This window comes from Alligator mississippiensis, chromosome 5, assembly GCF_030867095.1.
Source record: "Alligator mississippiensis isolate rAllMis1 chromosome 5, rAllMis1, whole genome shotgun sequence".
NCBI classification, from domain to species: Eukaryota; Metazoa; Chordata; order Crocodylia; family Alligatoridae; genus Alligator; species Alligator mississippiensis.
The window spans coordinates 29,202,984-29,226,769 of record NC_081828.1 but is presented as its reverse complement, the minus strand read 5'-3'; the positions used below and the strand labels follow the sequence as shown (position 1 = coordinate 29,226,769).

Below are 23,786 nucleotides of genomic sequence, written 5' to 3'. Positions count from 1 at the left end.
CAGGCACAACAGCGGGTCCTTTTGGTGCTTTTCTCTAATAGCCAATTGAATCAGCTGTAGAAAAAAGTGCCCTAGAGGCCTGCTGAAGTGCCCGATCTATACAAATGCTAGAGAGCTGGGTCAAACTGACATGTGTCCTCTTCCAGTAAAGCACTGGGGGAGGGGGGGGTTCATGTCTGTCAGGAGTGTCCTTCTGCAATTGTATCTTTCCAAAAGAAAGCTAAGTCAGTTAAATGAAATTCCTGGTGGCTGCTCAGCTGATTACTCAAAAGCTACCAGAATGATGATACCAATTCCGTAAGTGCTCATCAGAACTGTACTTGTTTACATGGTCCCGTGCTTTCATCTGTTGTGGTTCTCCCTCCTAGGACCTGTGATGAATAGAAACCTTCCCTTTTCACTTCTGTGAACCCACAGTGCCACTTTGGTTATGGAATTCAGATGCTATAAATGGCAGTTTGCACATGCTTTCAAAGATTTTTTTTCCAGCAGATAGTAAACAAAAGATTTAAGCAACATAACACAGGTAAATGCAATATATGTTGTATGGATAAACAGAAGAGGAGAAAGTCAATCTGAAATAGCAATAAGCTCAATCTATACCATTTCATTTAACAATCTTCTCTTTTTTAAAAAAGGGATATATATTCTCTGTAGACTTACTGGCACTTTTAATCTAGAACTGCATTTTGTGTCCTGTAGTTTTTCTGTTGGGGGCAGGCAATTATTTCGGGTGAAGGGCCACTTAACAGGTTTTGGTGAGCTATCAAGGGCTGTATGGGTAGCCCCACCCCTTGACAGTTGCTCCACCCCCTTGTTGCCATTTTAGGACCAGAAGTCCCACCCCTAATCCCAGATCTTTGCTACCGCAAGTACCTCCCCCTGCCCCCCCTCCAAATATTGCGGGGGAGGTCCCCATCTTAGAACCAGAAAAAAACCAAATCATACACTGAAAGTCAATCACCTACTATAACATATTTTAATTTTATTACAAAACATATTTTTGTCATTTGTGTTTGCATAGTGTATATAGAGATGGTGCATGATAACTCAAAAATAAATTCTTAGTTTTGTGTATTGAAGGCACCTGGCTTCAGCATGTGGGGCTTCCCTCCCATGCTGTGCTAGTGCAGAGGCTGCGCGTGAGTGGCAGGAAGCACCAGCAATACAGACAGTCCAGGGGAGGCTGCACCCCTCACCCTGATGTACAGTGCTGGCCAGAGTCATGCCCCACCAGGCACCTGTGCCCTGAGCAAACCCTGCTGCTGCTGACGCTGCCACCACCTGCTGTGCACTATGGGGGAGTGTGGGAGGGTCCCCATACCACCCGTCACCCTCTCTCATACCCACATGCTGTCCACCCAGGCTCCACACTGCTGCTCCCACCCCCACAAGTGTGGGCTCTACCCTGCTGCCAACCCCAGCCCCACACTCTGTGCTCCCTCCCACCTGCATCCCTGCCCCCGCTGCTTCCCTACCTGCCACCCAGAGCCAGCAGGAGACCAGGGAAGCGAGCAGGTCCTTGGGGTCTGCAGCAGTGGCTGCAGTAGCCTCACACAGAAGATGCATGCTGGCCAGGCAGGGCCCTTTAGCTCATGAAGGTGGGAGTGACACAATAGGGTATGTTTTGGGGGCAGGTGTACTCGTGGGCATGTCTCTCCTACCCTCATGGGCAGGAGGACTGGATGGGGCACAATTTGTTGGGGGGGCCCCCACGGGCCATATGAAAGTGCTTGGGAGGCCAGATTTGGCCCACAGGCCATATTTTGCCCACCCCTGTTTAATGATCTTGAGACTTTTGGTTTATCAGTTTTATGCTAATACAATCAAGGGACAAGTCTCCTTAACAGTGGCTATGTAAAATGTTTTTGTGATAACCTTGAACACACAAGTAAAGTCACTACCCCACTACTGATGTCAGTGGGACTGTTCTCATTTCCAAGTTTCTTGAATCAGGTTAAAGAACAGCTGTTATACTTGACACCTGGTACATGCATGTCCTTAGTCCCTGCATTTAGACTTCCAAGTGCATGTGAGTTTTTAAGTTAGGTTTTCTTTCCTACTAGATTCATTGATCAGTTGTTGGAATCTGATCCACAGACCCTTTAGTCTATCCAAGTTGCTCATTTGGATGCTGAATTAATTTTTTTTATTTATAGTTATTTAGAACTAGTTCTGGTAAAGCTGGGAGAGAGGGTATATTTTCCCTGTCCTAGGTAATCAAATTCCATATGCATTGTGAAATTCTGATCATGTGAAAGGTTGAATATGGGAGGCCAAAAGAGCTAACAGAAGTGCATTGCTAGCACAATTATTGATCTCTACCAAATGAGAAAGACAGTAATATATCAGTGCCACATTTTTCATGGAATTTGAGAAAGCAGAGATTTGAAGCAGAAGATGCTCATCATATCATATGCTTTAGATTTGTTAATGTCTGGGAAAACAAAATTTAAAGCAGAAGCATACGTTTTAAAGCTACTTGAGGCCCTATCTTCTTTAATCCTGTCTGCCAAATAACCTATTACTAGTGGTTTAAGATTGACAAAGGTACTTTTATCTCTGTTTCCTATCCATGGCACAAAGCTGCTATAAATTCTGTTGTAAGATCTATTGATGGAGTCACTCCAGTGGAATAATAGAAACTTAATACTTTTTCTCTGTAGACCTGCCTCCTAAAAGTATTTCTTGATAGAAGACATATGAACATCACTGAGTTCCTCACACTTGAGTCATCAGCTTGGTATGAAAGGTTGCTAGCTAAAGACTCCGAGTTTCTTTTGGATAGTCCATTAACATATTCAACAGTGACTGGAACCAAGATCTGATGTGCAGAAACATTTGAAGAGGGTTTGAAGTTTGAGTTAATATGTAACTCATCATAACTTCCACCTGGATTGGCCTATTACACTTTACACCAGGGAGAATAAGGAGAGATTGACTTCTACATATGCCATTTTTTTGTTAAAGCATCTGTCATCAAGTGGTGTCTATAAATTGCTTCATTTTCCTGATTTCTGATATGCTGGAAGTTGGCCATAGAGTTATCAGTCTACGGGGAATTCTCTTGGTCTCTAAGAATTTCCTTTTCAAAAAAGTAATTTGGTGTCACTTTATATTTCTTGGAATGTAGACAGTTGCAGTAGAAAAGGCTTGAATTTAATAGCTTTGTCTGTTTCATCTTGCTTGCAACTTGGCCTTACTGGCAAGGATGTGATCATTCTCTTGTTCAATATAATTTGTGCATGATCTATCAGACATCTAGAAAAGGGAGAATATTTCATAGCCATAGTCTAATTTTGAGAAAGGGCCCCAACTTACTTTGCAGTCTTGATGAGCTGTACAATTTGCTTGACTTTGGAAACAGAGCACTTAGTTCCACATTCACAGGAGAAAAGGACAGAATGTTTTGGGAAATACCTGTTACATATTTTAGAGCTCCATCACATCCAATAATGCCTCTTGTCAGTTCCACAATGGTAATAGGGTACTGTCCTGTAGGGCTGTGTGAAGCTTCAGTTACTAATTTGATTCGGAGGAGATTCGGCCTGATTTGGCGACTGGATCTCCAAATCCAAATCAAATCAAGAGACACATTTAAAGGTCCAAATTGAATCCAAAGCCTCCAAATTAATTCAGAAAAGATTCAGAGAGATTTGGAGATTTGGATCGGCCAGGGAAGAGGCAGGCACAGCCAGGCAGCTGCGGGTTCTCCTGCAGCTCCCCCAGCTGTGCCTGCCTCTCCCCAGGCAGGGGGAGCCACAGAAGCAGCCCCCATGGCTGCCCTGCCCAGCCCTATCTCCAACCTGGCCCCAGCCTCCCTGCACTTAAAAAAAAAAAGCCCAGCACTCACTGCCTGCAGCAGCAGTGATCAGAACCTCTGAGGGCTCATGGCACAGCCCCTGCACAGTGCGGGGCAGTGTGGGGCAGCAGGGATCACCCCACCCACCTGGTACCCGTGTGGCAGCTGCCCCATGGTGCGGGTTCAGTGCAGCTCGACAGGGTGCTGCATGCTGTCTGGGAGTTGGGGCCATTGAGGCTGAGCAGTGCTGGTCTCTGGGTGATTGTTGGAGCCACCCCAGCTGGAAGTTGGCCAGTCACAGTCACCCAGTACCCTGTACCGCTCAGCCCCAACAGCCCCAGCTCATAGCACGTGACACCCTGCCGAGCCATGCTGCATCCATGCCATGGGACAGCTGCCATGCAGGTGCCAGGTGGGGGGTGATCCCTGCTGTCCCCCACTGCCCTGTGCTGTGTAGAGGGGCTCTGCCATGAGCCCCCAGAAACTGCTGCAGGTGGTGTGTGCGGGGGCACTTGTTTTTTTAAGTGCTGGGCAGGGCAGCCAGTCAGGGGGCTTCTCCTGTGGCTCCCCCGCCTGGGGAGAGGCAGGCATAGCCAGAGAGAACAGCTGCTGCCCAGCTGTGCCTGCCTCTCCCTGGCCAATCTGAATCAGCGCCAAATCAGCACCAAATCAGCACCAAATCTTCTTTTCTGATTCATCTGAATTGAATGGGGACAGTGATTCGAATCACTGAATCAAATCACTGTCCTCCAAATCAACTGAATCCGAATCAGAGTTGAATACTTCCCTATTCAAACATGCTTACTATCCTGTATTCAACAATATTTAGTTTCTACCTTGTTAAGTGGATAAGGAAAGATAACACAAGGCAATTAGGAGCCAAGAAAGAATGGTTTCCAGAAACAGGCAAAACATTGTCAGCAGCTAAGCTGAAACAGCATCTTAGGGTGGTTTGGATGCGGGGAAAAACCGATAGTATGGGAAGAAGACAGCCTCTACTTTCTCCCAGAAGAAGTTGGTAAAAGGTTTGGCAGAGGAGAAGAAAGGGGTCGAAACCAAAAATGACCTATTCACTGGCAGAATCCAGTGCATCTATCCATAATCCTTTCTGTGCTGGGACTGCTAGAGCCAGCCAGTTGTTAAATACTGGGTAACTTATTAAAAGTTTGGAAGCACAATCTAGCACACCTCAATTAATTACATCATTGGATTATAAAAGAATATAAAGTATATGTTTCCAGACTTTGAGGGCTGCAGTTTACTCTTATGGAGCAAACTCTGTGCGTAACTTCACATAACCTCCTTTTATAGTTACTCATTTGCAACATGCAAATTCTACAGATTTAACTCCTTCGCATGTGCTTATCTCAGAAAAGAAATACCCCCAAATACCACAATTCCAGGCATACAAGTCATTTTTACTGGTAACACCTAGAATTTTAAAAGAGGAAGAAATCCAGAGGAACTAGTCCCTTACAAGACAATTTTTCAAGAAAAGTAACTAAGCTAAAGATCCTACGATATTCAGCCACTACTATGCCACAGCCCTGTAACATAACTGACAAAGTATTGTGGTAGTTGGTTAACTAAAAGCTACAAAAGCCTTATTAGAAATATATACAAATTAAAATAGATTTCTGAATAATATCATATAGCAACACAATGGAACCAAAAATAGGAGGAGTAACTTAGAAGGGGATTATGGTATGGGACCAAATAAAGGCAATGATTTTGTTCACACATCATGCCACTTTTGTTATTGGGGCTTCTCTGGAACCCTGGCTGCCTCATGCATGGAAGAGTATTGCTGCTGATGAAGCATCTCTCATAGGTGTAAGGAGCTGGATTATATTCCCCGAGTCCACAGAAGTAAGTAAACATCACTGGTTGCCTTTCCTTGACCAGGAAGTCCAGGAGACACAGATTTACCATTCACCTGCTGTCTCATCTGCACTTGTAATCAGAATATTTACTTTTATGTTTATAGTTTATTCTAGACTCATGAGGTTGCATGATTTCTTCATGGAGAAACTTCAAAATCTGTAAGCGGTACAGTGATTACAGTACCATCCACATCTGTTCCCATCTTTCACCCTGGGTTCTTTGATACTGGTCTGAAATCTATTCTAAAAGGTATTCAAGCTATAAATATCACCTAGTAGAACAATATTCTTTTGGCACAAGTCAATTATTCCTGCCTACAGAAATCTGATATCTTTTGCTATATTGACTGCATAGAGGAAATTGATGTTCTTACCTCCCACTCTCTGGCTTCCCATCTCTGACTTCTGAGGTTGGCTTTTCCTACATTATTTGTTTTGGGCAGTGACAAACTGCCTTACATCTTATACAGAGTTTTTAACATAGCATGCTGATTTGGTTCTATATCTATCTGGTTCTGAAAAGTGATAGGAAAACACATGTCTCTATGGGTGGATGTTTTCCCACAACCTATTTTTTTTGGTGTCTCTACTAAAATGTGAAACCATGGTTCATCAGTTCTATTTTGTAGGTTTTTCATCTTAATGTAGTCCTTTTAAGTTCATCCATACCATCTAATTTTTAGAGTAGTTTTTATACACCCTACAACCACCTCCATAACTTCCATCAAAATTTCAGTTATGCCAAGCCCTTTTTAATTATCACTGTGACCGCATGCCTATTCTTAGCACAGTCTCTACTGTGCAGAGAGGCAGTGTACTCTTGTGGCAACAATCTACTTGCCAATTTACAACCCCACCCACTAAACTGCCATTGTGAATTATAAACTACTAAAGTAAACCATGTATTTTTAACAGCCTCAATTTTACAGTCATGCTAGGTTATAAAAATTGAAGACATTTTTGAAGTACAAAAATGCTAGGTTGGCATTTCAGGTTATTCCCGGAACATAAAACCTACCCTGGAATACGACTCTATTTCTTTTCCTTTGAGAAAATCAATATATTATAAAGCAAGAGGTATGCTTTGCTCATATCTAGTTCTTTTCCATGGGATGCAGACAATTGTTAAATGTCTCAAGAGAGATCCCAAACTAGTATCTATTAAACGTATATATATCCTTTGACAGAATTCCAGACGTGTATGTATCTATGTTGTTCTTTTCTTGGATTTTGTTTTATTTTGTAGTCTCTCTTTCTAGATATCTTACTCGGTAATGCAGTGACTCCCACTGTATTGCAAAAATAACTTAAAGCATGAAAAATACTTACTAAACACTTTAAATATTGCCACTTGGCTTTTTGAAAGCCAATTTTTAGAAGAGGCAGTATTTTATTCAAATACATATTTGGACCTTCAGTTTTGTATATGTACCTAATTTGAAGCACGCAAGTAGTCTCACTTGCTAGTCCAGTCTAGTCCAGAACCAGTATTTTTCTTGCAAATTACCTTACACAAAAGCAATGTGTCCTTTAGGTACCTTACTAGCTAAACAAGATGGTTACATTTCAAAACTGCAAATATTTTCTGGGTGCAGTATTCTACTAAAATGCTTTGGACCCATGAAGTGTCATTGTGAATAGCTGTTTTATTCTTTGCTTTTCAATTGTTTGAAAATCACTTAACATACAAAAGAGATTATTTCAATAGGCAAGTATCTAAGTATTTAATATGTTTCAGGATCACCATGATGCCAGTAGGTGAAGCTCCCACAGACTAGTGCTACAATTCCACTGAACGAAAGGTCAAATTCTAGGGAATATGATTTCAGGCAGCCACAGTGAAAATGTAACTAAGCTACTGGACCCTAGCTGAATGAGACAGGTCAAAAGGTAGGGTTGTCAATATAATTATCCAAATGTAGTTACAGTAGTTAAATATTTAAAGAAAAGCTCCTAGCAAACAACTTTTTAAAAGTACAACTTTTATCCTTGATTATCCAGACCAGTTATCTAAAACTCTGTTATCAAAAACAAGCTACTGCGCATCAAGTGTGTGCCCATTAACCAGAGTGAAAATAGATTATCTGAATTCCAAAATCTGCAGCAACAACCATATATATAATTCAGGAAACATGTCAGTAAATGAAAAAAGAAACAGAGGGGAAGGGGGACTTCTACAAAACCTTCACTAAACATTAGAGCTGTGCAAAGCTTTGGTCCCTAATTCAATTTGGTGGAAATTTGGCCCAATTTGGTGGCCGAATCTCTGAATCTGAATTAAATCAGAGGACTCTTTAATCTCTCCAAATCAAATCGGAACCCTCCAAATTGATTCAGAGAGATTTGGAAAGATTCGGTGATTAGGACATAGACACAGCTTTTAATGTTTTTTCTACATACCTCTAGGTACCAGGTGGCTCATGAATGCTGTGATGGGGCACATGGAGCATTTCACAGAAGCACAGAGGGCTCCTCAGCGCACTCAGCAGCACACCCGGAAGTGGACCAGAAGCACTTCTGTTCCACTTCTGGGTCCACTAGGGACTGCGCCAGTGGCCCCACCCCCCCCCCCCCGTGCCCCTCTTGCTTGGCAACTGGTGCCTCCTGGGTTTGGGGGGGGGGCACCCCAGGTCCCTCTGTGGCCGATTGCCAAGCCAGTGGACTCGGAAGTGGACTGAAAGTACTTCTGCTCCACTTCCAGGTTCACTGCCGAGCATGCAGGGGGGCCCCCATGCTCCTGTGAGATGTTCCTTCTGCTCCAGTATTGCAGCATTCACGAGCTGCACTGGTACCTCAAGGGATGTAGAAAAAACATTTAAAGCTGTATCTATGGCCGAATCGCTGATCCTCTGAATTAGCATCGAATCTTAGGATTTGGGTTTGGCCGAGTCAAATCAGGGACAGTGATCCAGCCTCTGCAAGAGAAGGTTGAGAGGCGACCTTGTGGCTGCCTATAAATTCATCACGGGGGCACAGAAGGGAATTGGTGAGTATTTATTCACCAAGGCACCCCCGGGGGTTACAAGAAATAATGGCCACAAGCTAGCAGAGAGCAGATTTAGATTGGACATTAGGAAGAACTTCTTCACAGTTCGAGTGGCCAGGGTCTGGAACGGGCTCCCAAGGGAGGTGGTGCTCTCCCCTACCCTGGGGGTCTTCAAGAGGAGGTTAGATGAGCATCTAGCTGGGGTCATCTAGACCCAGCACTCTCTTTCCTGCTTATGCAGGGGGTCAGACTCGATGATCTATTGAGGTCCCTTCCGACCCTAACATCTATGAATCTATGAATCTATGAAACTAATTGAAGCACTGTCCCCAATTCAGGCCGAATCTGAATTGAATGGGGCCCACTTTGCACACCCCTACTAAACATACCTATGCTGCCATAACAAGCTTGCAACTTGTCAAATACAACTTATCAGTAGTGCTGTATCATATAGTTATGACCACATTGTTGCCCTTACTTTGGCTGCTGATGTCTCAACATATGGTGTTTTGGTGCCTGTGGCAGGCCACTATTTGTGCCTGTCACTTTAAGACCTGGGGCCGAGCAGCCAGCAGGTGCTTAATTGCAGCGGCCATTTTAGAGCTCTGGCCACCCATATAAACAGGGTATTTTGCTGCTGGCTGGAGGTGCAGCAACATCACCCGGCTGCGAGACTTCATGGAACACTCTGGAGGTAAGGTAGGAGCTGTAGGGGTTGGTCAGGAGGCTCCTGGTCCTGGGCATGACCTAAAACTGACCTGCTGGGAGTGGGTGGCCTGGTGGGGCTCTCAGTGGCACGGGAGCCCCCAGGAAATGCCAGACCAGTTACCACCCCGGCGAAAGGCGGGTTGTGGCACCTTAACTCCAGCTCCCACAACCGGGTGAGTTACCCCCTTGTAGGGTCTGGAAGGTGGACCCCAGTGAGAGAGTAAGGCCATAGACTCAGAAACCTGTCTTGACATCCCCCGACTGGTCAATGCTGGAGCCAGGACCGGAAGGGTTGAAGGGCCCGGGGCCCACCATGAGGGACGTCCAGAGCTGAGGGCCTGGGGTTCTGACTGGCCTGGAGGTGGGGCCAGGGCCAGTGTAGCCAAAGGTCCCGGGGAGACCACACCTATAAGGGGGAAGCAGCTCAGGGAGCTATGCAGCCTAGAATGAAGGCAGAATAGGCCACCTAAATGGAGGGATCCAGGTGGGGTTCAAATAGGATTCTGGGGCCCAGAGTGGGGCCGGTGATGTTGACAAAAGAGGATGCCATCTGCAAGGCTTGGGCTGGATAGGGAAGGTATGGAGCTGTAGATAGCGCCCCCTGGCATCGGGGCAAGAAATGGGCATCCTCCTCTTATTAAGATCAGTAATTAATTAACATCAGGGCATGGCAGGAGAGAAGGTGGGCAGTTGGCCCAGAACAGGTGGGCGGGCCAAAGGTAAATCGTCCCCAAGAAGGGCCCCCTGTTACAGTGCCATTAGATTTAAGCCCTGTTACATTTTATCAGACGTGTGGTTTGGAATAGATACATGAACACTTGTATTTGCTGGAGTTTTCCCTAGGCAGAAACATTCAGAGGTGGTCTTCATGTTGATTTCTATTTCAATCTGCATATGTAATGAAGGAGAAGAAATGCAGTTATTTCAGAATTACATGCTTTTACTACAGCTGGCATCCCAAGGTCTTCAACAAACTAAGGTCCCCCAAACAAAATAAATCCCCACCACGAAACCCAACTTCCACATTGTCATTTTGTCTAAAGCCTAACCAGGGGTTATTTTCTGCTATCGCTTCTGCTGCATAGCATCACATACCTAGTCGTACCCTTGGCAATACCCAGAGCTTATCTGGATCTATGACATAAATTTCTGTTCCCTTTTTACAAAATTCCACTTGCTAAGATTCAGCTCTCTTCTTTTGGCTTCAATCCCCAAACTAACGTCTGGAAACAAGACTACTTTATGAATTTTGTACAATAAGTCTTGTTTCTTTCTTGCAGTCTAATCATTTGGTCTCTGTTCTTGGCATCTGATCAGGCCTTGAATGGTAAACATTTGACAATAATCCCCTTTTCCTCTTGTCTTTTCTCCATATTTATTAAACTAATAATTTTCCATTAACAGTAAGAACTTTGTTCCATCCACATCTTGCTTTCGAGTCTCAGGTCAATTAACTGACTAAACTACAGGAAACCCTCGCTATTGGCAAATCCGCTATTTGCGGATTTGAATATTCATGGTGCGCCGCAACAACGGGGTGGGTCAGAGTGAGCACCGCCAGGGCTCCCTCTGGTGTTGCACTGAACTCCTGCCTCTCTGTAAGCAAGCATGAAGCACTGCGTAGGGGAGGGGAGGGCAGAGCTGGGGAGAGCAGAGAGCAGAGCTGGGCAGGCGGAGGGGGAGGGCAGAGCCAGGCGGGTGGAGAGTGAATGCTGGGGATGGGGAAGGAGGCAGCGACAGCATCTTCTCCCCCGGAAGCAGCCACAGTCGATCCCCAGGTGCTGTGGGGGAGCCCCGCGCTTCCAGCTTCTCATGGGAGGGGAGCAGGGGGCGACTGTAGGGTCTGACGGGGAGCCCCGTCAGTATTTGCAGATTCCACCATTCTCAGGCATCTCCAGAATGGATCCCCTGCGAATGGCAGGGGTCTCCTGTATACCATTCTTGCCATGGTCTCTTCCCACACTCATCTTTCTCCCTAAAATTTGAAATCTTATTTGCACGGTCCTAATACCCAAAAGCTAACTGCAGGCATCCAATTTTTTTAAAAACCCTGTAGTATCCTTTTTCCTCATACCTTCTGAGAAATTGATATTACTTACGCCAATATTGTTCTACAGTTTCTAAGTGGTACCTCAGTCCCTTTGGTTAGTCTTCATGCATGTATTTGCTCATTCCAACAGTTAAATTTCCTTCAAACCTGCTTTTACACAGGAGCAGCAAGTGCAGTTGTACATTTCCAACATCTCTGGTTAGGCTTCCTGTATAGTTCACCAGAGACCAGTTTGCCAGCCTTGGTGTCAGGGCTACTGGCAGTTAGTCAGGTATGGAGAGAGTTAATAACAGCCAGCCTGGCCCAGAGCCACCCCGCAGCTGAAGAGAAGCTCTAAATAGCAGGCCCTGGAGCTGAGCCATTACACCCTCAGGCATTGTGGTTTCTTGGGATGGACTGATGGAGCTGCAGTCCCAGTAACTAGTCCCTTCGCTGGTCAATGTAGAAGCCTTAGGCTGCTGTTCTCTGTCTCTTTCCAGATTTAGCTTCATCTTAGCTCTATCTGGACCCCTATGCTTCCTGATTCTGGTTCTTTGCTTCTCTTCTGGCTACTTGACTCTGGCTCTTGACCCCAGCTGCCTCCTGACTTTGCTTGAAAGCTGTTCTAACCAAATTTCAGTAACTGCTTTCCATGTTTCCTTTATATTTTCCCACCAGTCTTCTGAGCTATCTAGACTCTCTTGAGTTCAGCATGATCACAATTAGCGGGGGAAAAGGCACTTGTCAAAGTTACTACATAGTGGCCACCAGTTTTCAGTTTGCTGTACTTGGAGTAGGAAAAGAGTTGCAGTAGCCGGTACCTCTTGATAATGGCTGGTTGAAAATAATGATTGTTGTATTTTATCCTAAGGGACATTACAGATCATTGGGATGCCTCAGTAATGCATGTCAGTGTTTGATTAGCTCTGCCAGCTACAGGATCACATTAGTGGCTCATGTTCATTTCGTTGTCTATCACAACACCCATGTCTCATTCAATGGAAGTTTTACCATTGATTCCATGCAGGTCACAAAGTCACCTGTGGTTTCTAAGCCTATAAATCCCAGCCTTCCCTGCATAGTTTAAAATAAACAAATGTAAAAGATGGCAAAGCTAATAAGATGGGGGCCAAGCAAATGTATTCAATCACTTGGGGTGTTTTTACATGCATTCTGGGGGTGGGAGAGCTCTTTAATTAGAGTGGCTCTGAGAGCTGCTCTAATTAAAGTGCCCAGGGTCTCATGTATCAGTGTCCCTCCACTTCAAACTGGTGGCAGGGGCACTTTATCTAAAGCTCATTGAACGAGCTTTAGTTAAAGCATTCCTGCCGCCATTTTGAAGTGCAGGGATGCTGATAAATGAGATGAGGAAGCTGACTGAAGTGCAGTAATTACTATGCTCCAGCAGACTCAATTAATCCTGGCACGTGTACAGGCAACTTTGGTTTTTTGCTGCACCCCTTCTACTGTCCTTCAGTTTCAGTCTGTTGGAACTGTGGGCCCCTGTATCCTGAATCTCCTTTTTGTATCTCTTTGTAAAACTTCCCCTCCTCCTGCTGGTATATATCTTTATTAACTTTTTCAGATTACAGGGCAACAGGTGCTGCAAGCATGAGACTGGACAACAGTCAAGCCACATTTTTTGATGATGTAGTTGCCAGCAGTCAGATATTCAGTTGGAAAGGCAAGTCTCGCCAGAGAATATAGGGTAACTGATAAAACCAAGACCTGAGTTTCCCTTAAAGATGCACACTGAAGTGTTTCATCCAAAGCTACAGAAGGGATAGGTCCAAGAGTAATGCACATGGGCAACCGATATATAATCATATATAATATTCCTATATTTGATTCCAAATTTCAGTAGTTGACCACCTCTTTTGAGGAGGGTGGAGGTAGATGGAGCACATCCAGGTCATATGAAAGTCTCTTGTCCCATTCTTAAAGGTCTTTGTGAAAGCAGCTGGATTATAGAGATTCTTTTGAGGTAATTATCCAAGGAAGTATGGTTTGCTTTGATGGATAGAGTTTTAGGCCCAATGTCTGACTATGCTGTCGAGTTGCTCTCAAAATGAAATTATTTCTGTTGTGACAGATAAGGCTTATGATATCTTACTGTAGTAGATGAGGTTTGTGATACGTGAATGGACTTCCTCAATTATCCTAGTCTTGTATGTATTTGATTAGCCATAGAAAAGCTTATGGCCTTCAATCTAAGATCCAGAAGTCTGGAATTAATCCTTCTGGTTTAACTTTTATCACATTGGAACTGATTAATCATTCTTTGAACTCAATTGTTTCCATATTCATATGTTACTTAAGATGGATTTACACTCAGCCAGTTAAAAAATTGTTAAATAAAAACCCTTAAAAATGGCATTGACACAAAGGTCACAAAGGTCTCTCTGCTGGTCATCTCTAAAGTACAAAATAAGAGAAATGTTTTGTCCTGTTTCTGCTGCTTCCCCTGCAGTTATCAGTGCCACTGTATTTGGTTAACTGAAATTGCTTCTAGGTGCTGTGAATGGACACCACTGCTTCTAGGGGAAGGCATTCTGAATATGCATATAACTCCTCTATTTGTATAAGAAAACTTACATGAGCACATGCGGGCAATACTTTGTGCGCATGCACATGTGCACATGGGAACACTGGAAACAAGTAAACTGAAAGTGTGAATTTGTGTGACATAATGAAAAACCAACCTCACTTGCAGCAATGCCTTAGCTCAGTCTGTCTGAGATGGTAATGATGATTTTACATCCAGTCTGTGGATTTCATTTTTATAATTAATTGAAGGATGCATGGCTGTCAGACACAGACATGTTCTTTCTGTTGATAAGGAACAACCAAAGACAACATTTTAATGGACACAGTATTCATTCAATGAAATCCATCCTGCTCCCGCCTCCTCTCTCTGTCTATACAGTAGATTTTAGGCAAACCTAGGGTAGTATTGACATTTAAAGTGAATGGGTGGAATCCTGGTTCCACTGAAATCAATGGGTATCTTGCCACTGACCTCAGCAGAGCCAAGATTTCACCCTCTACATTCCTGTGGAGGTGTCCTTAGTAAAAGCTTGAAACTGTGAACTGAACATGCCTATTTAGCCAAGAATGTGGATCTCTGTTAGGATTTTTTGGGTTAGTTCAACCTGAGTATAAGTCAGTCTGATACTACTAGTCAGTGATTCTATGCATAGCTGAGTTAGACAATTTAGGAATATATTTTTCAAAGAACAAGGATACCCATATTACACATTCTTCTTCAAGGAACTAGGTATTTTAAGCTGAATATGTTTTAGTACCAGTAATGCACCAAGTTCACTTGGTGAAAATATGTGGAAAGGTCATCCTTGGTAGTCATCCGTCAGCTCTGGAATTCTCTCCCTGTTATTGTCCACTAGTAACTAGAGCCTAAGCCTGGACATCTTCCAGAAACACTGTGTAGCAGAGCCAACGGGGAAGAGGGGAGAGATGGGTCACTTGCACCCCCTCCCTTACCTCTGGTGCGTCTGGGATTCACCTGGACAGTGAGACCCTCAAGGATAGGTGTAAATAAGACTTTAAATATTGACATGGAATGACTGCAGACCCCTCCTAAAGGTCTGAGTCCTAAAAACTATATTGCCGGAGGTTCAAGGCAGGAGTGTAGGAGTTGGAGGAGCTCCCATTTAGGCCCCTAAGACCTGCTTACTGGCCCAGAGGGCCACAGTTTTATAAAGGCCTGGTGGTCTCTTCTGCTTTTCCCTCCATGGGCCATGACTTCTTCCCAGGCTGAACATGACCTCCTCTAATTTTTCCATCAAAGTCATGGCAGGTGAGACCAAGCGAGGGCAGGAATACCCCAGCACCACCTTGTCAAGATTTTGACTCACCCAGTCACTGAGACATTTGTAACCTATCCTTGAAGGTCAGCAGTGATGCGGTGATGCACTGATGCGGTGACCTTCCTATTTGAACAGGCATTTAGCAAACAAAGCTAAACTTGGATATTGCTTAGGGGGGTTTTGTTATAGTTTATTTTAATACTTTATTGTCTTTTGTATATTATTTTGTTTGTGCTGTTTTGTTCTCTTATTTTCTTGTTTTTAAGTTATTTGCCCTCTTTTATAAGCTTTTCTGAGCCTTTGTCGGGCATATAAATCTAAATATAGATATAGTATAAGCTGAGCATTAATATTCTACCCACTGCTGATTATAAAGTATGGAATCAGTTAGGAGAAATTAATCTATATAGGTCCCCAACCAAAGGTGATGACCACTGATAGGACAGAAGGATAGAAAACTCCACAAATCAAGACAGCTCATAACAGCAAAATACCTACATAACAAAAGAAACACATAAGAAAGATGTTGACAGTCTTGCAACAAATCATTTCATCAGCCCTTTTAATTTCTTTACCTAACACAGGCTCAGTCCTGTAAAGTGAAGTTAATGGGATTACTTATATGCTTATTTGGTTCAAAGTTCTTAGATCCCTGTAGGATTTAGCTGTACACCGCTAATGAGTAATTCCGTTGAAGAGTTATCCAAATTCTAGCTCATTTGGAAGTTACAAGCTTGATGCAGTGAAGTAGTATGGCCTGTGTCATGAAGAAGGTCAGACTAGATGAAGTTAATAATCACTTCTTGGCTTAAAATCCATGAACTTATTATTATGTAATGCCAACATAATAAGAGTTGTTTTCATTGGATAATAAGAACCCTTATTTCCCTGCAAGTTTTTATGCCCTGCTGTTTAAAGTGCTTGAGCCTTCTCTCTCTATTAACTTTTAACTGTTGCTCATAATAAAGCAGCTCTGGGAAAACTGATATCATATGCTATGAATAGAGCCAGTTGATGTCAGGATGTTTCATGTCCTCTCTTGATCAGATCAGGCCCTGCAACTATGTACATCTTAGATGTACAAGGGCACACAAGCTCATCCTTCATGTGGGATAAATTAATTTGCCTAAGTTAATCAGACTTTTAAATGTGGCAGTGTCAGTAACATGTTGCACTACTGATCAGATTTTCTAAATGATCCCTAGTGGTGTAAAGTCACAGGATAAATAGAGCACCCGGTAGTCATCTGCAACGCAGATGTATGTATTGACTTTAATTTTAGAGCTCTTATGGTTTCACTATATAGAACTACATCACCAGTTCCCTATGCAGTATGCATATGTGCTGGCATTTATGTTTGAACTACATACCTGTCTTTGAGTGGTGACCAACCATGACCATATTTTTGAAATTAGGAACAACAGACTTATAGCGTTCATGCAATTCCCATTCAGAAGAACATACTGCTGACAGCTGCATTATTCTCTAGGTATTAGAACATTCAAAGCAGCTATATTTAGATTACTTTAAATAAATGAGCAGGTTTTCTGTAGATTTTAATATAATTTTAATTTATACTAGACAAAAGGATATCTGTGCCAGAAAAGAAGGTAAAAAGTGTCAATTGTCAATCTGGTTAGCCTCAGTGCCTGGCAAGTCTTGTGCAGTACTCTTTAAATTACATCTTTCTTCTTTTGCAACAATATGATGTCATAAAAAAAGAGGCGATTACAACCTAGATTGGTAAAATTAACCTGTATTTTTAGTTAACATGTTCAAAAAACAAAAGTACCTGTTAAGCCCACAGTAAATATTGAGTTATACAAATTATTTATACATTTTTTGTTCTGCATAGACTAGAAATAGTTCACTATTGAGTTTTGATCACTTTTTTCCTTTTGCCTGAGGTCTATATTTTAATATTAAGCACAGATAACTAATGATGAAACTTTGTTTCAGGAAAATTCCAAAGTTAATATATCTTTCAGTATTAAAAAAATATGGTCTATTCTATGTATTTTCTGCTATGTGTAGGCAACTGTCAATCCTCTGGATCATGGTGTATGTGCAAGAGGTGTATGACCATCACACCCAAACCTTCAACCTGTAGTCCTAGGCCAGACTATGGAGGAGTGGAGGCTGCCCAAGATTTACCATCCTCCCTTTAGACCACTGAGGCAGAATCCAAAGGCCAGACTGAGTCCAAACACTCAAAGCTTTGATGGTTGCAGCTTTTGCCAGAGAGCAACATTTAAGAATTGCTGCTGACTGCCTAGTGCCTCAGTGAGGGCATCTTTCTTTGCCTTTCTTTGCTGTCCCTTAGCCTTTCTATAACCCAAGGGTACCCCAAGGTAGTGGAGGCCAAGGTTTTGAGGCACTCTATACTCACCTTACTCTGGAGGTTTCGACATTGCAGTATTTTATAGGAGCTACCCCACTATGAGTAGCTCCACCATATTGCCACCAGGCCCTCCAGTTGGTCATACCCAAGACCATTTCTGCTATATGATTATTGTAAACAAAAGTACTTGGAAGCTTATGCTGAACAAGAAAAAGAGAAACAATATCCTGAATAAATACAGCTTGGTCATTTTTGAGCTACTCAAGGTTAGCTAAGAGCCACCCTGCAGATTCCACTGTGCATCACGTTAGATAATGGTTGTTGGGTTTTTGCTGCCAATTCGGATTGCCAGTTTCTTTAACAGAGCTGCTAAGCAGCTGATTCCAGAGCAAATGGGTTTATGAAACTACAAAGGCATTGCAAAGCTCTTTGGGATGGCACTAAGCAGTTTCTTGTACTTACAAGCTCCACTATAACTTGTACCAAAGTGGCTAATCCTCTGAAACAATTTCCTTTCTCTGCCTTACAGCTGGGCTTGTAAATTCCTGTAGTCAAGAAGCCTGGCAGTTAGCTATCTACACAGATGTGCACAACTAACAACAGTTTATGCAGCTCAGGCTTGCTTCTGAATGATTATAATGTCATTTTAAACAGGATTTTGCTCAAAGTTAGTGTTGAACTAACATGCTACTAATTTTGAAGTTTAAAAGTGCGATTTTTGAGTTTTCTTATCAAATACAAAGATAGTAAATAGTTCTATAAAGTGTTGGAGAGTATATTTTACTTTTTACCATCTTTATTTTTTTCAACAGCACCCAGAGGCTCCATTATGTTGTGCATTATAAAAGCACATAGAAAGAAGATGGTCCACTACATTTTGGTCATCTAGGTCAGAGGTAGGCAAAATATGGCCCATGGGCTGGATCTGGCCCACCAAGAGATTCTATCCAAGCCATGGTGGGTCCCTCAGCCCCTCTTGGCCCAGGGACAAGAGGGCAGGTGGCAAAGGGGCTGTGGCACATGCAGCCAGTCCTGCAGCCCCTGGGTGGAATCAGTACAGTGACTGGACTTGGCTTCCCAGCAGCCCCTGTGGCAATGGCTCATGCTGCCTGCCTGCCTGCCATTGCTAGTCTGCCTGTGCCCAGAGCCAAGGGTGCTAGACAGAGCTGGCAGGTAAGTGGGTGGGGTCCCCATGGAGACTGGCCCAGGACTGCCATGGGCAGGGCATGTTCAGCTGGGTAGATGGTATGGGGCTGTGAGTGGGCAGGAAACAGTGTCTGGGAGTGGGATGGATATGGCCAGGGTCATGGGGTGGTGACAACATGGGGCTGGGGCCAGAGGCAGAGCTGTGATCTGTTCCCTGCATGTCCTTGCATGTGGAACTGGTGCCCATTACATGCATGAGGGAGGAGCAGATCGCAGCTCTGCCCTGGGCCCCAGCCCCACACTGTCGCCACCTTGCAATCTTGGCTCTATCTACCTGTCCTGCTCCCAGACGCCACTCCCCACCCAGTGGTTGGTGCAGAGCAGATGGTCCCAGGGCCAGATAGGATCATTGCTCCCTCCCCCCGCCCCACCATGCCAGGTCAGGCCAGCACCTGTCACTGCCCACCCTCAACAGCTCACCAAAACCCTTTCTGTGGCCCTTCAGTCCAAATATTTCCCCACCCCTGATCTAGGTCTAAGATGAGACCGCAGATACACACAGCAAACAGATGGTAATTAGCATGATCCATGACAACAAAACATTGAAGAGAATTTCCCAAATTTACATATAACTTGTCATTTGACCACAAAAGTTGCAAAAAGGTATCTATGCATGAACACTTGATAACAAGTACATTGGGTTGGAAAGGAAACATTTTGCTGAGCTTCATTAATAGTGATGATTCAGACTAATTCCTATGTTTAAACATGTGACTCAAACCAAGCGTCTCCAGTTAAGTCAGTGAAATAAGGGAGGCTAATTCTCCTTAGTCATTTATCAGACATTTGAAGAACAAATCTTAATGGTCATCTATATTCTTATTCTGGTTTAGATCTATAGCTGCCTTTTATATTGATTAATCAGTTTTAAATAGAAATACAGTAGACCAGGATTGAATCTCCACACTAGTAAGTCTGATGGTGTAGTTTCTGAGCATACATTCCCAATTTATTATGGATTTGCTGAACCAGGACACTGTTCTAGAGTTACCACCTTCAAAAAGTGGTTTGGGGAAATGAAGTCAGGGTAGTGATAGTGAGTGATCCTGTGTCAGTTACAGAAACATGTGTGCTGTCACTTAAGATGTGGTGTTATCAGATCAATACTATGGGTAATAAAAACAATCAACCTAACCACAGTTCCCCAAGTCCCACTGTATTGCATGTTACCTGAACATTTCCAAGCTATTCTGGACCTTCCTCAGCAAAAAAAACCACAAGCATCTTTCCTTTTCACTGATCTCTCATGTGCTGAGTTTCCTTTGATTTGGCTGCATAATTGCAGAGAGGTTTACCCTAAAGTATGCCAGTGATCCCTTATCTTTCTGATCCCTTGTCTTCATATATGGTTTCCCTAATGCAGGAGCAGGAAACTCTTGAAGTTTCATTATACACTGTGGTGAGCACAAGCAGATTTAGAAAGACTGTAATTAAACAAGGACTTTTTGCTCTCAGTAGCCTTTGATGTTTTCATTCAAAAGAAAAAAGACTTAGAAACTATCTACTGTGCCAGTTAATTGTAAAATAGTCACGTTCAGCTGTCTGTATTTGCTACCTGTTAGTTGAAGTGGGCTGATGGAGCAGTAGACATTTATAGCCTTAAGATGCACAGAACTAGAATAAAGATCTGTAGGGTGAGGTCAGTGAGTCAAGTCAAATCTATTTCAAAAGTGTTATGTTCTTCTGTATCCCGGAAGGTAATTTGAAGCTGAAGATGAATTCAATCTGACATGTAATCCCTCAGAAACAATGTAAGTGTCATCAGCGTATCTAGGGAGGGGGAAAGGTGTTTGGCTAGGTACAGACAGTCAAAAGGCCTGAGGCTGAATGATTCAGTCTTTGCAGGTTAATCTAAACTGCCCAGATTAAATTGAAACAGAAGTGAACAGACATTTACCTTTGATTCAGGAAATGTAGCCACATGCTTGCAGTGGCTCAGGCCAGACACCGGGGGGCAGGCACTAGCGTATGGCTCTCTGGCTGTGTGTTGGCTTCCTCTTCCTGCTGCCCCAAGGTCTCTGGGATTCACAGTCCAGAATTACAGCAGCAGGACTCTGCAGGGTTGCTCGTCACTTCCTTTTCCTGCTTCCAGGTGCCTCTAGGAATTGTAGTCCACAGTTGTAGCCAGCAGTAAGTTTGAGCAGGGGAAGGGGTCTTTAACCCCCTTCCTTGGCCTTAGTCCCAGCCCCAGCTGGGATCTACTGAGAGGGACAGCCCCCTCCTCCCCACCACAGACTGGGCTGCATCCCCATCCAGGCTTGTCCCCCACACCCTCTTGTCAGCCAGCCCTCACTGCTTCAGCTAGGGAGCAGAGGGGCGAGGTCACCCCTGCTCTCAGGAGCAGACAGCTCAGCCCAGGGCTAGAAAGCATGCTGGGATACTGGGGGACTATGATTTAGCTTGAACCAGGAAAGGGTCTGAGACAGAAGTTTCGTAAACTAGTTTGACCCAAATCATCCAACCAGGTTTATCTTAAACCAGTTTCAGCCATTTTGAAACTAGTTTATGTGCACTGAGCTTCTGTTCTATTACAGGTTTAAAAGAGTTTTTGATCACTTAAACCAGTTTATGTGTAACTTCTGTCCCTAGCCTTTGTGTTTAAGTTTGAGGAAAGTGCCGATTATGTGTTTTTCTTGCTTCCTTTTTTATACAGTGCATGTGTTTTAGAACAGGGCTGTCCAACTGGCAGCCCACAAGCAGCTAATCTGCAGCATGCCAGGCTCCCACCCACCTATTGCTCTGGCTTCAGCAGCAGCTTTGGCTTCCTGCACCTGCACTGGGGAGCAGCAAAGTGTGTGGGAGCCTGTGGCATGATACAGGAGGGAAGCACAAATCTGGTGAGTTGTGGGGCCCACCCACACATGTGCCATAAAGCAGCTGCCTCAGTGAAGGGGAGGGACACCCACCTGGGTACACTTGGGGGGGGGTGATCTTCACATGTGGAGGCAGCATGGGGGGAAGGGTTTTGGTGGGGTCTTGGCTTGCATTGTTGCAGCCCAGGCAGGATGCAGCCCCCAGGCCGCTGAAAAGTTGGACAGCCCTGTTTTACAACATTCATTGATAATACTGTTTAACTGCAGACTGTGCAAGAAGACTCCTTGAAGCACTTGCCATGCGTTACAGGACTGAAATGTGTATCAGGCCACAGTGGGACAAACTCATTGCAGGAGAGAAACTACTTGTTCCTTCTTTTACTCAGCGCAGATATTCTGCTCAGTTTGGTTTGTCTCAGATTTTTATAATTTCTAGTTCACTCTGCTCCTATGCAGATGTTTAAAACCAACAGCTTAGTTCTTCCCCATGAGTAGCATGATACCTCTTCTTATAATTATAAGTGCTACAGGCTGCTGTATATAAATACAATGATATACAATGGAATTAATTATTTTATGACAGTACAGTAAGTGGACAGGTAGGTAGGTAGATAGGTAGGTAGGTATATCCTAAGTGTAGGTGAACATAAGCTCCCCTAGTATTTGTCAGTGCAAAAAGTTTGGCAATTATAATATCAACAGAAAGTTCCCAGAGAAGGGCAAATGGGAGGAAGCTTGATATATTTTTGTTCTCCAAATAAACTGACATGCAACACATTTCTGTAGAATAAGTTGAATCTGATCCCAACTAGCTGCAATTTATATGTTCTTCATTTATACCAGATGTTGGTATAGAAATTCCTCATTTGTTTAATATCAACAAGCAATTCTTGTAGACTTCACACAGCCATCACATAATCACAATTACATAATCTGCTATGCAAGTATTCCAAACTCATTCACACATTTTCCAAAATAGTAAGGGCGCCTATAAATGAGAACAGAGGTGGCTCCAACTTGCTGGAATTCCATCACGTCAGAGCAGACTCGATTAATAGAATCTGCTGGAGCATGGCAATTACCACACTCCAGCAGCCTCCTGCATCTCGTGTATCAGCATCCCCATGCTTAAACATGGTGGCAGGGGCCCTTGAATGAAAGCTTATCAAATGAGCTTTAGTTCAAGTGTCCCTGAGCCATTTTTAAATGTGGGGATGCTAATACATATGAAGTGGTGGCACTTTAATTAGAGCACTTTTAGAGCCGCTCTAATTAAAGCACTCTTCCCACCCCCAGAACACACATAAAAATGCCTATATCAGTTCAAAAAAATCCTCTAAAAAATCCACAAAATATAAAGGAATTAGAACTCATGGCAGAGGTGATTTCTTTTATTAGACCAACTAGATATTTGCAAAAAAATGTTTTTATTTGCAAGCTTTCCAGGGCATTCACCCTTCTTCAGGCACAGGAGAATGCAAAGATTGTAAAATTTCTCCTAGGTGGAAATAAATTCATATTTTACAGGAGAATGAAGGTGTAAGATCTCCTGGTTGGAATAGTTAGTTCATTTTGTGCAAATTAGGCTCAGATAAAAGTTGGAACAGTCTTTTTACCTTGAAGTTGTCTGGTGGCAAGCAGGATGTAGAATTATATTTCTTTCTGATTATGATGTTTCATATTTCACAGGAGAGTAGGGAGATGGAAGGCTGTCCTGGGCAGGAATTTCTTGTGTTCAGGTGCCTCTGAGCTCTGTGAGCTCTGTGAAAATACAAATTTAGTTTGAACAATAGACAGGAGCAGGATGTCAGCTTTCAGATTTCCAGGTGGTAAATTTTGCTTCCTTCTTGTAAAACTATGAAGTTTTCATTTTTAAATTGCTGACATGGCTAAAATTCATTTCCTCCCTGTTTCAGGTATACAGGTTGTAGTCGTATTGGTCTACAGGCAAAAGGAATAAGAACTTGTGGAAGAGATGATCTCTTTTATTAGACCAACACAAAAAACTGTAAATGTCTAGTTGGTCTAATAAAAAGAGTTCACCTCTGCCATGAGTTCTGATTCTTTTGCCTGTAGACCAATATGGCAACAACCTGTATACACAAAATCTATACAGTAAAAGCTCTGGTAACTGCCACCTTACAAGTCGGCATGCTCTGTTAACTGGCATGCCGGCTCATAAGGTAAAGTG

At 43.4% G+C, this 23,786-nt stretch overlaps 1 long non-coding RNA gene across 7 annotated transcripts in view; it reads right to left on the bottom strand.

Moving 5' to 3' along the window:
* LOC109283562 (uncharacterized) overlaps positions 1 to 23,786 on the bottom strand; it is a 98,593-nt gene that overhangs the window by 17,197 nt on the left and 57,610 nt on the right. For 5 of the 7 annotated variants that reach the window (XR_009462362.1, XR_009462363.1, XR_009462366.1 and 2 more), the window contains 2 exons: positions 23,212 to 23,356; positions 20,680 to 20,880 (listed from right to left, as the gene is read on the bottom strand). This is a non-coding gene — a long non-coding RNA (uncharacterized LOC109283562). Of the gene's footprint in view, positions 1 to 8,467; positions 10,268 to 14,110; positions 14,238 to 20,679; positions 20,881 to 23,211; positions 23,357 to 23,786 lie in introns of those variants that run through there. The other 2 variants (XR_002090765.2, XR_009462364.1) reach the window with 2 other exon arrangements.